Source organism: Culex pipiens, chromosome 2 (genome assembly GCF_016801865.2).
Source record: "Culex pipiens pallens isolate TS chromosome 2, TS_CPP_V2, whole genome shotgun sequence".
Lineage (NCBI taxonomy): Eukaryota > Metazoa > Arthropoda > Insecta > Diptera > Culicidae > Culex > Culex pipiens.
This window is the reverse complement of record NC_068938.1, coordinates 84,226,325-84,244,350: the sequence shown is the minus strand read 5'-3', so window position 1 is coordinate 84,244,350 and position 18,026 is coordinate 84,226,325. Positions and strand designations below refer to the sequence as shown.

Here is an 18,026-nt window from a genome sequence, read left to right as displayed (position 1 = left end):
ATTCAAAAATATTTAAAAGGTGGTATAGAAGCTACACAGGTTGAATCAAATCCATAAACATAAAAAATAATTTTTTTTTTTTGATAAGGCTGGTACAAATATTTTTAAAAGTTTTTGTCACCCCCCCCTTCAAAATTGGCCCGAAAAATCAGGGGGCAAAAAAAATATTTTTACAATAAACTTCAAAATTTCAATGAAAATTCAAGTGCAACCAGCTGAAATCAAATTAAAATACATTCTTCTGCGTTTTAAATCATTTTTAGCATGTTTGGGTTTATTAAAAAATCTTAAGATTTTTTGAAAATTTTCGATGCAAAATCTTTTTTTTCGATACAATTTTTGTTTTTGTCAGATCTTAGATTTTTTGAAAACTAATGATTGCAAAACAACTGAACAAGTGTAAAATGCATTTTAAAACACATTTTTCATTTAAATGTGTAGACTATGGCTTGTTATTTAAATTTTTATATTTTTTTGCCCCCCCCCCCCCTTGACCTCGGCCAGGGCCCAAAACAAAAACTTTTTTAAATATTTGCATCGGCCTAAATAAAACATAATAACTTTTCGTAAATTCGACAAGTTAAATCTGTGTGCAAATTTCAAGCACTGCTAATCTATGAAACAATGTTACAACTTATAGAAATAAATTTGATTAGCTGTTTATTAAAAAAAATCAAAGATCAGCTAATTTTTAAAAGAACAAATATCCAAAAATTCAAAACAAATACTAAGGCACACATTTGCATATGTAAAATTCTAAGAATATTTTTTCAGAAATTTCAATTAATTATAAAAGAATTGCTTACTTTACAAATATTTTTTTGGTCCCTGATTTTTTGGACAAATTTTGAAGGGGGAGGGGGGGGGGGTGACATAAACTTTGAAAAATATTTGCAACGGTCTTATTAGTCATTCTTTATCAACTAAATGACTTTTTGTCATCATATCCAAATAATCATTTTTTAATAAAATTATCATTAAAGAACTTTCTTGTAATGAAATGCTCTCGATCTTTGCGGTGAATTTCGTTGTATTATTCACTATTCTATTATTCACTATTCCAATTTTTCTTGTATTAGAATCACAGCTTTAAAAAACAATTTTACATCTAATTCTAACTCTACAAAAAGCATATCAGACTAAACATCCCGGAGTCCAATAAATTAATCCAAAATATCTTTTGAAATCATAAAAATCATAAATCATATAAAAAAACACCAAACGCCTCTGAACATCCCTTCACGAAGAAATTCCACTCTGACGCCAACGCCAAAACCATGGCAAGAAAAACTCAACAAAAACTTAAAATCTTCCACCGGAACGCCGCCACACTTTCTTTCGCTCTTCTTCCAACCGCAGACACACTTTTCCTCCCGGAGAGCGCGCTTACAATAACGGGAGAGAGCGCTGCCGTGATGGACATGTACGTACGGACGCACAGACAGACAGACGAACAAACTGTCACACGCGTATCGACTCCGCACCGGCTTGTCATCATTGACGGATAGGAGGAGCAATTCGACTCACTACCCATTAATAATCGGGCTCTCGCTCACCGGCTCTCCCGGGAGAGGGAGAGAGCGCGCTCACTCGTACTCGCACACACACAGTGATGCTAAACTGTCAAAGAAGCGTTCGTACAGTGGTGTGCGTGTGTTTTGATTGCAGCTCCCGCTCTCGCTCTCTCGGCGGACGTGCCGTGCATCGCGCGTGTTGATGTTTTGTGTAAAGTGGCAACATAATTGATAATCTACGGGTTCAAAGTGAAGTGTTGTGAGGAATTAGTGACTGTTAGTGGCGGAATTTAGTAGCGGGCAACGAACAGGTACTGTGCCGATCCACTTAGCCGTTTAGTAGACTTGGATGTAGGGTGAAACAGGTTCCTAGCAAATGTAAACAAAGGATTTGTTTTGATTTGAAGGTTTTGTAAAAATATTGCTGTCTTTGTGTCGTCGTCCACTTCCTGCGATATGACTTCGACTTTTTATAGATACTCCTAAAATTTTGAGCAAAAATGATTAAACTTCCTTCAAAAAATCATGAAAACAAAAATTTATCCAAACATAACCTCACTTTCGCATTCCGGAGCGCTGCCACTCGCTAACATGTATTGGTGCAATCCTTCACCAATCCATCAACGGCGTAAACGTCACACAGTGGAAGTTCTCCTCTGCTCCAGAAGGTGGCAGCACCTGACGGTGCACACTTTTGCGTTCGGCAAGCCGGCAGTCTGAAATTTTCTTCTCTTCTGCCGACGGCTCTCGCACAGTTTTGTGTCCACCGTTGTTGTTGTTGTTGTTTTTGTTCTGTTTGGTTTGTTGCTCGATACATGCGGACGACGACGAGCAGCGACGGTGTGTTTTTACGTACCGCCCTTTTAAAAGGTGTGGCTTGCTAATAGTTTTGCTTTGCTGATGTTGTTGTTGTTGGTATTCGTCAGCGTTGTCGATACATTCGTACTCTTATTCGCTCGTTCTCGCTCTCGTTCTCGCAGCAGCAGCTCGTGCTCGTGATGGCTTTGACGAGCGTGAATGTTTGATGGCTTGGTTGTTGTTTTTGTTGTTGTTTCTCCGTACTGCGCTGCCATTGTCATTTGTAATAGATCAAATAATTGACAGGCGGTTTGCGTTATTATTTATTGAGAACGGTTATGGCTGACGCTTTGGGAGAGAGGGAGGGAGAGTACGTGACGTGTGGTGGTATATTGGAGATTAGAAACGAGATGTTTGGAATGGGTTGGAAATGAAAATGGCCAATGGAAAAGGTTATTGGTTATTAGAATGGATGGATAAGGATGTGAATGAATCAAAAGGTTGGTTATTCGGATTAAAATATATAATTTCGTTAACTTTTTTTTGTTAAATTAAATATAGGTTTTGTTATTTAAAAAAATGTTCCTGTTTTTGATTCTTTAAAAGAAATGAAAACTAGAACTCTCAAATTCGAGTTCTGCGACCTCATTTTAGTCAAATTTGAGTGGTTAAGTGCCTACAAAATTACAACATGCCTCATGGCGCGGTAGTTAGCGGCATCACAATTGTTCAGTATTTTTTGTGATGTCCAAAAGCATGCCTTCACGCATACTTTTTGAATTGAAATGATAATGGTATAATTCTATACACTGAAACTCCGATGATTTGACAACAACTGTTGTCAAACGAACGGGGTCACTTTTTAGTTTGACACCCTCTTTACACAGAGCTCACACTTACTACCAAACGTTTTGTTTGATAGTATTTGTGAGTCCCGTGTAAAAAATGACAGTTTGTCACTTTTTAGTTTGACTTTGTCAAACCAACGGGGTACAAACTAAAAAAGTGTCAAACGAAAAAGTTACCAACCACCGGGAGTTGAGTCAACAAATAAAAACATGCAAAAAATTGGAAGATGACTACAGAAATATAAACAAAACTTAAAAGGTAATGCTAGCAAGTGGTAGAGCCTTATTACCATCGGAAAATGTCATATTAAAATGCTACAAATTAAACTACAAAAAAATAAATCATGAGAAGCTAAATTGTTCGTAGTTGCTTGAAATAACCTCCTTAACGCGGAAATATACAAAATTTTCCAAAAATAAACTTGGCGTCAGAGGGCTAAATAAAAAAAATCTTTTTTTTTAATTTGCATTGAAAACAATCTGAATATTTCCACACCATGACAAAAAAAACACACGGATCTAACTGAACAGGCAGAAATAGGTAAACTCGATTTTGTCGTGCTTTCTTTTCGCACGTCGCTTTTTGACGTTACGAGAAAAAACGCTTTTTAATGCTTGACCTTAAATAAACAAAAACTAGCGCATGCAATGTAAACAATAATAAACACGTTTTGTTTGTTTGACAATTCTGTATTGTTCTGAAGTTTTGTTGAATTTGGTTGCCGGAGTCCCGTGTTATAGTTACATATGTTTACGGTAGTCGGACATATGTGTCAAATGCGTTCTGACCTGAAATCTTTTTGGCCAGTTGTCGCAATTGCAACCATTTTTATGGTGATAGCAAGATAGCAGGGACAACAATGCACGAAGTTTTTTTTCAGTTTTTATTGTATTTATATTTCTCAGGATTGAAATCGAATTTTGGGGATCACTGAAGGTCTAAAGGCTGTACACAATGGCGTTCTTAGCTTAATTTAGCCCAAAATGCACGTGCGACAAGATAGCACGACAACAACGAATTGCTGAAATCGACGCCAACATTTCAAAAAGCATCATGTACAAACCATGCGTTTTGAGAAAAACGCATTTGAATGTTGAGCATCCATTTTCAATTCCCATTTTAATATAAAAGCAAAAGAAGATGTTCTAATGATAACAAACGATGAAAAACGTTGCTTTTATTGATACTTGATCAATGATCATGCAAATTCAATAAAACAATATTCCCGTAATTTTATTTGAGAAAAACAAACATAACTTCTTTTGAAATCACCAACGTCTATATCACCCTACTGTCATTGAGGGGGACGCTTTGTTATGATTCGTTTTTCTTCGCCGAATGTACATGGCGCTTTTTTCATGATGCTTTTTTTTCGTCACGAGGTTCATGTAGTCTTTTGTTTGACAGGTTAACAGGGCTATATAAACAGGGACTGCTGATGGCAGAGATTTTGTTTATGCTACTTTTTTTTTAAATCATGATTAAACAGACTTTACTGAAGTAACTTTTCCTCATTTTTGGTGGAGAGGTAGCTTATTAGGAGTACTTTCAGAATATGCAATAACCCAGAAAGTGTCCAAATGTTCATGATGCCTTTTGAAATGTTACCGTCGAAATTTAAACCTACTCTCAAAATCAGAAGTATCATTCCTCAAAAGGATACCTTCTTTCCCTTTTTCAAGTTCACCCGGCGTCACCCTTTCAAAAGGGTATGTCATAATTAGTACATTTTCGATACCCTTTTAAAAGGGTGACGAAGGGTGAACTTGAAAAAAGGATACTTTTGACTTTGAGTGTAAGCTATGCAAGGCAGCCATACGATCTAGAAGTTTCTACGTTTTTGACTAAGTAAAATCGTGAACATCGAGTTTATAATTTAGGTTAAATTAAGTGTTCAATTTAATTCCAAAACCGGTGCAGATTTAAAAATTTCAAATGTTGAGCCTCATTTCCAAAATTTGTAAACAAAAAGTATCACAAAAGCTTTATGTTACAGTTGTGCAAAAATATCAACGATTGATTGATTTTTTTTTTTTTTTTGCTGAAATACGTGCTCACTCTTACTGAACACATTTACTGACACGGAAGAGATGAAATGTTTGTTTACAAATTCAATTTGACCGATTTATATAATCTGGCATGAGTTTTCCGTAGGGCGTCCAATTTTCCCGGGTTTTGAATTTCCCGGGAAACGGGGAAAATATTTTTCAAATCCCGGGAATTCTTTTTAAACAGTCATAAATTATATGTTTTCTTTAAATTTCTTATGTTTTTCAAGCTTACCATCATAGAATTAGCTAAATACTGTTAATTTATACTAATGTTTACTTCAAAAAATCCCGGGATTTGGAAATTCCCGGATTAGGGAAAATCCCGGGATTTTTGTCCCGGGAATTCCCGGGATGGACGCACTAGTTGCCCAATTGGGCCCGAAATTGTTCTGAAAGTTCTTTTTTCAGGATAATTGGAATCGTATTTTTTATAAGTTTGGCCAAAAAAACACAATTATGAATAAATCGTATCCTCGTTCAGTTTTAATCGATTTTATCGGGAGGTATTCGAATTCAAAATGGAGGAAATTCATTAGCAGAACTGTGAGTTACAAATTATAGAAATTTAAATCTGCATTTTACGCAGTAATGGGAGAATTGCAAAACGCAAAAAAAACTTTGAGGAGCCTTGTTTCCAAAAATACTTTTTCTTTTTGGATCACAAAAGTTCCACATTTATATTCAATAGTGTCCAGATAATTAAAAACTTTCAAAACACTGACGAATTCAAAAGCTGATTGTTTGCCTTATTTGAAATAATTAGTACCCATCAACCGGGAAAGATATTTTCTTTACTTCCAAAAAAGTTACATTTACAGTTAAATAATATAAATCGTATATTTGTTACAATTTGTTTTATCAGGCAACATCTCCAAGATTAAATGTTCGACTAAGTCAACAAACTCTATAAACACCTCATCCCAACCATATTACCGAGTAACTAATAGTCCATCAACCGACCAATCTTCAAACGCATAAAAAAGAAAGATTACATTTTAAATGGTTCCCCTGCACGATACGCACTCTTTTCTTGCCCTCTCCGTTCTGTGGACTTGCTCTGCTCGTTCACATTTCTACTCAAAGGCGAGCTGCTCAAATTCTACAACGCTTCCATGTTAGCGATTTTATTTTTCTGCTCTCTCTCTCCATTCCACACACAATTCCGCAGCTAGCCGTCCATCGGTGTTGGTTTCTTTTTTCCTTTCCTCCGCTGCATCGTGTGCCTTGCTGGTGTCAATCGATATTTCAAGGCCACCAAAGCACTTTACCGACGACGACGACGTTACTTCCTTCAGTTTGGGGTCGATACACAGTTCTTGACGTCGGTGCCGAGTTTCTTTTTGTCGAAATTTCCTCACCCTTTAAACAATTAAAACTGATGCCAAAAAAAAAAAGATTCATAACTTCTATACATATTCAAACTTCGTCTAATTAATGTAAAAAAAGCACATTTGTCAAGAAAATTGTTCTCAATCAATTTGACGCTTTAAAAATTACATAATTGTGTGATTTAAGTTCATAAATGAGCATCACCTTTTTTGTCCATTCTTCATAATTGTAATCAAGTTTAAATCAAAAGGTTTGTTTGACTAAAAAATAGAAGATATTAGTCAAAAACCCGATTTAATATCACCAGAGGTGAAATAGAGCCTTTGTTACAAAATGATGAAACTCCGCAAAATATATTGGTGCAATTAATTTTTCAGAAACATAATGATACCACCCAGTAAGATTTTGACCTAAAGCTTCGAATCTTTTTAGACTAAACCTCGAATGCATTTTTTTTTAATTTCAGAAGTACATCATGAATCACAAGATGATTCTATTTAATTAAGAAAAACTCATTGGATTGACATTATCAGAAAAAAATAAAGGGTACTCAGTCTTTAATGTTAGTCTATGATTACCTTAAAAAATATGTATCGATATTGCACTTTGTCGATCTTTTATGAAAAGCCAGAAAGAACACTTTACACGCAGCGTAAAACGCGCAAGCGTAAATGTGCTGGCGTTTATGCTTCGACTTAACGACTTGTCGATCTTTCGAGCGAGAACGAGCCGGCACTTCGAATTTGGTGCTCATTAGGTATATGATTCTGTATAAAACCAAAAAAATTAATGGGAAAAAATAGGGTAAAACTAAGACGAAAAACATTAATATGGCTATATCTCTGGAGATACATTTTGGAAAAGCTTCAAATTTTGGGCCCAAGCAGTTTATGGCGCATGCTTTGAATGGCTTTTTGTTTGAAACTGAATTCTTTTGAAAAAAGAATACCTCTAAAACTGTCTTTGACCACATTTACTGGTCGAAAATTGTGAATCGAAAAATAAAATGTTCGTCTCCGACCCCACGGCTACAAATCTGAAATATAAAAATTGTGGGTTTTACGAGCGGTTTTCCAATGATGGAAGACACAAATTTTTAAGAGCGGATACAGACATCGCACAAGTATTTCAGAAATCAGGCTTTGAGATCCGGGTTTCGGGCGAAAATTCAATCGAAAGAGCGCATCATAACCTTCATGTTAGTAATAGGATTTTTTGCTGGGACGATTCCACGCCGGACGATTTTTTTTAAGATTTCTGAAAAAAGCGTTTTTCCAAAAGCAAACCATAAACCTTTCTTTTGTAAGAAAGGCAAAACATGGCCAAAGTAGACCGCCGAAAAAAATATTTTTTAAAAAATATATTCAAAGTTACATAAACCAATTTAAAGCACTAAAGACTTGTTTTGAAAAAAAATACGAGTAGTTGATTTTTGATAACTCATATTTTTGCACAGGGTGGCGGAAAAAAATTGATGCTATTTTATTGAGTCAATACGCCGACTTTCTAAGATTCAACAATAAATTAAACTATTTCAAGTTTTTTAAAAATAAAAGTTCTCACTGAAAAAGAAAACTTATCCGTTTATAAAAAACGAATATTATTAGAACTTTAAAATATTTTGAATTTTGATTTTTTATGTATAGCTGAAGTTATTAATACATATTATTGCAAAATGTACTGTGAAAAAATCAGAATCAATTATTTATTTAAAAAAAATATGTTGGTCTTAAGAAAATATGAAAAATTTGAAAGCAGAACTCGAGCAGTTGAATCAAATGAATATTATACAAAAATTTCACCATCGCCGAATTAGCCTCCTTTTTCCAGATAACTTTGGAGTTCTTTTGGGATCACATTAGTAAACGACCTAAAATTGAACTCTGAAAAAAATATTGTTTTGCATTGTCGGATTCCGATTCATGGTTGAAAAATTGCACTTTTTAGCATATCGTCGCCATCGTGCTAACTTGTCGTACGTGCATTTTGGGCCAAATTGAGTTAAGAACGCCATTTTGTGCAGCTCACAATGCCTCACCTTTTGACCTTCACAGATCCCCAAAATTCGATTTCAATCCTGAGATATTCAACAAAAACCGAAAAAACTCCGTGCATTTTTGTCACTTTACATATGAAAATAGTTTCAATCTTGTCGTGCTATCTTGTCATTCCATGAAAATTGATGTAAGTGCGACAAAAGGCCAAAAGGATTTCAGGCCAGGAAAGTCAGGATGCGTTTGTCGCACGTACAAGCTAGACTACCGTAAACATTTGTAATTATAACTCGGGACTCCAGCAACCAACTTCAACCAAACTTTGGGACAATGCACAGAATGGTGAGCCAAGCAAAACGTGTTTGTTATTGTTTACATTGCGTGCTCTCGTTTTTGAATATTCAAGGTCAAACATTAAAACGCGTTTTTCTCGGAACGTCAAAATGGCGGGTGCGACAAGATAGCACGACGACGTCGATATATTCGAGTGAAACATTCATAGTTTCAGTACATGTAAAGAAAAGTAATATTGTACGATATTGTTTGGAGTTTGACACTAATCTTGATGGTAAATAACATTGAAGCGAAAAAACAAGCGTTTCACTGACAAAATCCAATTCAAAGAGTGTTTTGCGAATTAAAAAAAATGTTGCAAAACATGATTTTTTCAGCACTCGTCGTATTTATCCAACTCGGTAAACCTTTATTTGTGACTCGTTTATTCGAAGTGAAATTTTTCCAAGGATTTCGGATAATCGAGGATAACTGCTTTTCAGTGAACAGTTCCGCAGAAATTTTGTTTTCTCTCATCTATCTAGCCCTAGCTCAACCATCCTTACGGAAGCATCCTGGATAATGTTGAGGTGATTGCTTCCAACATCCTTCTTTTCTAAATGGCCAGACCAACCGCGCAAAGTTTTCCGCAAAGATGGTTCGTTGAATTGGACCGTAGAAAAAAAATATGAGAAAAGAAAATTGTGGTAAAACCATGTAATTTCAAAGCTGAATATTTTTGTTTTTTTTTAAACAGTAGTTTTCTAATCTCTTTCAAAGCGAAAAGAAGGTTGAAAAACCTCCAAATCGCAAACACGCTGAAAATCAACAAGTCAAAATAGGCTTGCAATTCTAAAGAAGAAAATAAAGGTGCGTGCGCGCTTTGTGTTAGGTTTTTAGGGATTTTGCTCGTCAAAATCGTAGTAGTAGTAATAGTAGTAGTAAAAACGTAACAAACCGGGCATTAGAAGATTGTTTTATTGCCCCATACGCGGGCGCGTTAACCTTGCGTTATGGCTTTTTTCCGCTTTGTCGTCTGCTTCGTCGTGCCGAACTGTTCCCGAAGATTTTTATGACTTTCTTTCACACCAAAATTTTCCCTCGGAAGTGCCTGGCCTCGGCCCTGAAATGATTGAGCAATATTGAGCATAGAGTCTGTGCCTCTCTAATAACGGTTCTTCCTGTGGTGGTGAGAGGCGAGGAGATGCTGAGGAAGTGACGAGCGAAGGGCCCATAAAATAATGGGTCCGTTTGTTTTGGAAAGTTTAGCCCGATCGAAGAGCTCGAGTGCAAGGTGAAGGACGCACTTTGCTGGGTTGTTAAAGTTTTATTGCCCCTCATTTTGCCGCCCAGGGAAACGAACGAACAGGTATCTTGTACGCAGCTGGAATGGCTTGGAGCAGCAAACGGCCTGATTTACGTCACATTCAAGAAGTTTTTGGGATCGTTTTCGGACAGATGATAGACAAAATTATCAAATTATAAAAATTCTGGCAAGAAATTCAATTGTTATACGTTATTATCAATTTTCCTGATAAATACCCTGGATTTTCAAAAGCATAGCTGGTATATATAAGAATCTTCAAGGGGATATTTTAAACATCCTAAGATATGTCCATGAAAGTTTAGGAAAAAATATTCGAATTTTTTTTATGATCCGAAGTCCCATACAAACCTTCGGATAATCGAACTTCGGATAATCAAGGCTTCAGATAATCGAGTCTGGACTGTATTCGTGTATCTTTTGAAGAAATTTTCTGATCGATTTGGTGTCTTCGACAAAGCAAAGAGATTTCCAAATTAACATGTTTTTCTCCAGAAAATGATATCCCTACAACACTTTTTTATTCTAAAAATTTGATGTAGTTATAATTTAATTAAAAAGTATAAGTTTTTCGGAAAAAATAGAATTTTACCTTTTTTTTGCATAACAGTTTACAATGTAAAACAAATTTGCAATAAAAAATAATTTCACAGACAATTTAATAAAGTATACCGTTTTCGAAATTTGTCCACTTAAAGTTTGATTGCAACTCAAAATTTGCACTATATGTTTTTTTAAATAGTGCCCATAAGTACTTAAGTGACTATTTAAAAAATATTTTTTCGAATAGTTCACAAAAATTCCTAAAATTTTCTCCAAGACATTTGAGATTGGACCGGATAAAAGAAAAACAAACAGGAAAATTGAAGTTTTCTAAATCTAACGATATTAGCTGTCCATTTTGTAATGTCCAATGTCTCAGCTACTAATGGTCAACTTTTCAATGTGAACGAAAGAGAATTTTGAGAAATTTTTGCATTTTTCCAAACAATTATTTTGGATTTTTTTGATTGATAATGAATATTTGGCCGTACATTTCCATAGCTAAAAATTTCAATAATAAAAAAGTACAGATTTTTGGGAAAATTTAATTTTGTGAAAAAAGTATAATTTTGAAGCAGCAGAATTGGTACCTGTTTTCCAGAATAGTCCTCATCAACTTCTACGAAGATACCAAATCGATCAGAAGAAGCCTTAAAAATTACAGATTTTCAAATATTTACCTATCATTTTTGTATGGACAGCTTTAAAAACTTGTATTAAGACTTTTATAGATAAACCAATGACACAAAATAAATTGAGCTGAAAAAAAAGTTAAAAAATTGAAATTCAAGGCCACGGTTCCAACGTTTGAATGAAAAAAGTGTTTTCAAATGCATTATGCACCTGTCCAGTAATGTTTCCAAAATTGCTAAGTATTAATGAAAATTTTATTTTTGCGAAAAAAAAAATTTGCGGTGCTGTACATTGTAATTTTATAAATGTTCAAAATTTTAATCGTGCCCAAACATATTAAAAATCATTATGATTAGCAATTTAGATTGTTTTGCCCCTGGTTTTTCGGTCCAATGTTAAGACTTGGTAAAATATTTGCAACAGCCTAAGGCTGATACAAATTTTATTGAAAGTTTTTGTCATGATATCTGTTTTTTTTTTTTTTTTGTAGGGTCCAATAAACCAAATTTACAGTTTGTAGCTTTTGGTGTGTTTTTGAAACCGCCTTGAGTCAGGGGTATTAAAAATCACCCAAAAAGCAAAATCTGAAAATTTAGTTTATTGGACCTTTTCAAAAAAAACTCCAGATATATTCTGCTTGAACCTGCCATTAAATTGTATATGGTTAGATTAAATGAAAACATATCAATTAACGGTGCACATCAACCAGAACTTTTGCACCCAGGTTTTTTTTGTTACAGATATATTTGTATCTTCAAAAATACGAGTACTATCGAAATATTTTATTATTCATCCCCTATAGTACTGTCCACAAAGTATTTTACAGCAAAGTTTGATTAATTTTACAATCCCGTTATTGCGGGATTGGGTCCGTAAGTTTGACAATTTTGGAATAAGAAGACAACAACTTCCTTCGTTGCTGTGCACCCTTAAAGTTGTCATTGCATTGCATTGATTTTTACTTTTATATCGAAAAAATGAACCTTTCTTAATCTGTATTTATGAATAATGCCATGCAATCCCTTCAATTTCTGCAGCACTTGAAACAAACATAACATTTAATGCCAGCCGCCATTTATTTCCGTTTGTGTGTTTCCTCTGAAACGTCGTCGTCGTCGGTCGTATCAACTCAAGTTTCTTCTATTTACATTCCATAATGTCCACCCCGAACCATTGTTCTCGTTCTCGGGTTTGCTGCTGCTGCTGCAACGCGCGCGAGAGTTCGCGTTTCTTCCCTTCGAAACCTTCTCCACTCCTGCCCCATGCTTTTCATCAATCAGCCATACCGATCGAACCTTAAACCTTGTGTATTGTTATGACTCCGCTTTTATGTTGTAGATTTTGCGCGCCCTTTCTTTTCGCCTTTTTCTGCCTTTCTGCCCGGGATATCGGTTTTCCTTTCCAGCGCAAACAAACCGAGAAGAACTTCACGGAACAAAAACCGAAGTGCAATCGCACGTAATTCCTTCAAGTTTATGCCGTTTTATGTGTTCTTTACTTTTGCAAATCGTTTTGCACACAAAGGCAGCCCACCACCACCACCACCCTGTTTCTTCGCCGTGACACCTTTTGCATCATTCTCAAGAGTGTTTGTACGGTTGATCCAACTCACCCTACCTAGAACCGATGCTTCTGAACTCGTCCTTCACAAACACAAGCGCGAAATCAGTCGGTACTGTACTACGGAGCTGTCGTCACAAGCTGGCGGACACACGACACACATAAAACTTTTTTTTTCCAGTCAGCCAACCAGCAGCAGTATTATGTGCAACACAGAAGCTACCTCGCGGGGTTAAACGATGATTACCAACCAACTCGATGATTGCGATGACGGTGCTGATTAGGCTTAGTGATTTTTCACGCTCAAAAATTGCAAATTTCACGGGGACCTTAATTTCAAAACACCAAATTTCACGGAAATTTCGCGGAACGTGAAAAATATTAAAATAACTATGAAAATTTTATGTTAGACTTACAGAAAGTACTTTTTATGCTTTTTTACATATTATTTTTCAATAAACTTAAAAAAATCTTAACTTAATTTGAACGTGACACAAAAAATAATTTGATTAATTAAAAAAATCCACTTGGTTTATGGATGGGCTCTATAAATATTTTGAAAAAAAAAATGCGTATTGTCATTTATTGACCTGCTTTTTTCATGTTCGAATAATATAGCTAAACAGTTTTCGCTGATTTGCTACTAATTTAACATTTTAGAATTTATTGAATTTCATATAAAAACCAAATTTAACAAAACAATCTAACAATTAAAATAACTTTTTTGCGACATTTGCCCCGTAAAAATAATTTAAAGGTTTTCATCTCACTTTTCAAAAACTAAAATAAAAACTAACTTAATCCACCTGTGTGGTTGATGCCTTCCTCACTTTTTATCAACAGTGGGTAATATGAGAGGTTTGGACACATATTTCAGCTTTTTTTCTTAGGTCCAGAAAAATAAGTACACAGATATAACTTAAGTTGTCATAACTCGAGACAGGGTTGCCAGATTTTCTATTATGTGGACTCGTTGGAAAGGTCTCTTGATTACCTAACCAACGATGGGTCGGATGATGGATCCGGACATCGTTTACATGCATATAATTGAGATCCGGATATATGTGAATACACATTTTTATACATAACTTTTGAACTACTTATCGAAACTTCAAACAATTCAATAGCGATGTATGGGACCCTAAACCAAGTCGAATGCAATTGGTTCGATCAAAATCGGTTCAGCCAGTGCTGAGAAAACTTGGCAAGATTTTTGAACACATACATACATACACACACACATACACACACACACACATACACACACACACACACAGACATTTGTTCAGTTTTCGATTCTGAGTCGATATGTATATATGAAGGTGGGTCTTCGGGCTTTTAATAAAAAGTTCATTTTTAGAGCAGGATTATAGCCTTACCTCAGTGAGGAAGGCAAAATCACTAGTCAAAAATAATTTAATCTGTAACGAAATTTTTAAAATTATAAAAAAAACTATTTTTTTAATCTTGAATAAACCAAGCTTGAATCTTTCAGCATATTTCAAAATTATATCTTTCAAAATTCAAATTAAATTAAAGTAAAATTGTTATAACGGCGAATGAAAAAAATGTAAAATTCAGCTGGTTTCCTAAGAATAACTGATAAACTATTGTTCATAGTACCACGAAAAATGCAATCTATTTTCTCAATATTTTTCTTCCCCTTCTCTGATGGAATCAATTTTTTCAATCTTTTTTTTTTTGCTCCTCCTGGACCGGAAGAAATGGGAAAGACAACTATTTTCACGAAATGTTACTTTTAAATGAATGTTTGCTTTTAATTGATTTCTAAAAGTAAATCCATACAACTCAAAAAATCTGTACAATCTTTAAAAAAAATTACAATTTACTTGTTAATTAAATTTTAACAAGTATTGGTTGAAAAAGACAAAATTTATAAAAAAAAATGGAGAATAATTTTTCTTCTTTGACTGATTTTTGTTAACATCATTTAAGTATTCGCAGCAATCACTTCTCAGTAAATGTTGTATCAATTTCATGTTAATATTTGTTTGTTAACAATTCTTCAAATGGTTCATACGCTTTTCAATTCAAATCTAATAAAATTTACTTTAAAGATCTTTAAGAATGAAATATTTATTATGTTGTTATTTTTATGAATTGATTTGAGAAAATTGATAAATTTCACGGGATTTCATGGAAATCTTTAAATTTCGCGATTTTCACGCTGTCCGCGAAATCGTGAAAATTCACTAACCCTAGTGCTGATCATCGACGAAGAAGTTCGACAGTTTTGCTCGCTGGCGACGAAGGCGAAGAGGGGAAGAAAATCTGTGCATGCGAAACATAAATCACTCCTCCGAAAGTTTGAAAGTCGTTCTATGAACTCAAATCTGGGGAAGTCGAGTGATGCGTTTTGGGACGCTGGTGCTGCAAAGAGTTCATCGAAAATTCTGTTACGGTAATGTTCAGATTATCGAAATTTCCCAATTTCATTTGATTCTCTGCTTGTCGATCTTCGCTATCTCAATATTGCTCCATCCATCGATAGTTTCTTCAGTTCTTTCAAACTGCATGCTTCGATGCTCTTCTTGTTTCGATATTCTATTTACTTACAGTGAGTCAAATATTTGTCCGTACCCCCCCGTACGGGAAATGTTTGTGATATAAAAGTACATAAAATTCGACTAAAGTGCCATGTTTTATACATCAATCGACGCGGCAGAATGTCCTCTTTAAGACACTGTCATTGGATTTGCAAAAAACTTTTTCTTGAAAAATACAAAAATTGTTTACTGAAAAAAGTCAAAAAAAGAGGTCAAATAATTGTCCGTACCCCTAGTAAATGTACAAAATCTGATCGATTTAAGTGAATTCATTTATGAAATGTTGTTTCAGTGTCAAATACTAGTACCTTTAGCCAGTTTGTGACAACTTTGAACTTCTGATAAGTTTGTTTAGTTAATTTATATTAAAAATTGGATTAAATTTAGTTTTTTAAAGTAAAACTTGTCAAAACATTAGTTTATAAACAACTATTTTTATAAAATTGCTATTTTGTGTTGTAAGAGTCTCTATTGAACAAGTTTCAACAATATTTGTTCAAAATATACATTGATTTCATCTTTTTTATTGACATTTTTCGACCAAAAATACTGTTTCGGAACAATACCGTTAAACAATCCGGATTGTCCCGGAACCGGTTCAACCCCTCGGAGGGAAATTTTGTGGTGATCAGATAGAGGACAAAAAAACCCACCTCTTGCAATTTGAAGCATCAAATTTCGTCCACTACAGCCGGATTACGAGTCCCTAGTCTGAAATTTGAAATTTTCAAATTCCCCAAGCAAAACATTCTGACCCAGAACGGTACAGAAATTCTCAGCACGGAAAGTGAAAATTTCAAATTTCAGACTAGGGACTCGTAATCGGGCTGTAGTGGACGAAATTGGATGCTTCAAATTGCAAGAGGTGGGTTTTTTTGTCCTCTATCTGATCACCACAAAATTTCCCTCCGAGGGGTTGAACCGGTTCCGGGACAATCCGGATTGTTTAACAGTATTGTTCCGAAACAGTATTTTTGGTCGAAAAATGTCAATAAAAAAGATGAAATCAATGTATATTTTGAACAAATATTGTTGAAACTTGTTCAATAGAGACTCTTACAACACAAAATAGCAATTTTATAAAAATAGTTGTTTATAAACTAATGTTTTGACAAGTTTTACTTTAAAAAACTAAATTTAATCCAATTTTTAATATAAATTAACTAAACAAACTTATCAGAAGTTCAAAGTTGTCACAAACTGGCTAAAGGTACTAGTATTTGACACTGAAACAACATTTCATAAATGAATTCACTTAAATCGATCAGATTTTCTACTTTTACTAGGGGTACGGACAATTATTTGACCTCTTTTTTTGACTTTTTTCAGTAAACAATTTTTGTATTTTTCAAGAAAAAGTTTTTTGCAAATCCAATGACAGTGTCTTAAAGAGGACATTCTGCCGCGTCGATTGATGTATAAAACATGGCACTTTAGTCGAATTTTATGTACTTTTATATCACAAACATTTCCCGTACGGGGGGGTACGGACAAATATTTGACTCACTGTAGCTCGATAAATCCTTCCCTCGATGGTCCCTTCGATTACATTAGCTCCGTAAAAACTCTCCGGTTTTCAATATTTTCTCTTTCTCATTGCTTTTAAGAGTGACTTTTTCACCAGTGTGTCACAGGTAGTATCGAGGTGCTCCGATTTGGAAGAAACATTCAGCGTTTGTTTGTCTATGCATGTCATGTCAAATATGAACCTTCTACGACAAAGGGAATTGTGGTAAAACGAGCATTGAAGTTTGAGGTTCAAAAATCATATAGGGGAGTTTGGGGTAATATGGACAGGGGGTAATTTGGACACCCCTTTAAAAATCACGTTTTCTTCGGATATAAAGTGAAAACGGCAATTTAAGTGATACGGCTAGTACTAGTAATGGCCTAGAAGTATGGACAAACCAAAAAAGTTGGAATAGGTTAAGTAGTTTTGGTGTAATATGTAAAAGTTTCCAAAGGCCGGTTGGCACTGCCTTATATTCTAATATTTGAAGGTTAGGAAATAAGGTTTTGCAGGGGTTATATGGCAAACAAGTGGACATTTTATGTTTAAGGGGATTGTTTGGACGATGCCTGTACGTATAAAAATTGTGCATTTTATCCATTTTTATCATCAAAAATTGTAATTTATGAAAGAAAATGCTATGGGGGTAATTTGGACATGGCTTGTGGGGTAATTTGGACATACCTGTAAGTCTATCTGTCAGGCAACAAAAAAGTAACTTTCATGGTTGGATGAGTTTTTAAAGCGATTTAGACAAATTTAGAGGGATTTAATATGTCAAAACAATCAAAAAGGAATGTGAGCAATGAGAACTTTCACAAAACCCCTATTTTTTAATTTAGATAAATTTATTTCAATATTCGAATTGATGAAAATCTGATTACTATACATTTGGCGTTCAACAAGACTCTAATGTTGATTGCTTTTAATTAATTTCTTTGACATTTCTAATTTCTATGCTGGTTTACATATATATTTAAATTTGAAGGGCTACAGAATGTAAAATTTAAAAAAAATGATATTTTCAGGCTAATAAATTCTATATAAAGATTGATTTATATAAACATAAACGATACCTTAA

General features: G+C 34.5%; 1 protein-coding gene across 2 annotated transcripts in view; it reads left to right on the top strand.

Annotated features, from left to right (window-relative positions):
- Nucleotides 1-1,522: 1,522 nt before the first annotated feature.
- LOC120422760 (uncharacterized) overlaps nt 1,523-18,026 on the top strand; it is a 175,321-nt gene continuing 158,817 nt past the window's right edge. For both annotated transcript variants that reach the window (XM_052707497.1, XM_052707496.1), the window contains exon 1: nt 1,523-1,825. The gene's annotated coding sequence lies outside the window, so the exon portion shown is untranslated. The remainder of the gene's footprint in view (nt 1,826-18,026) is intronic.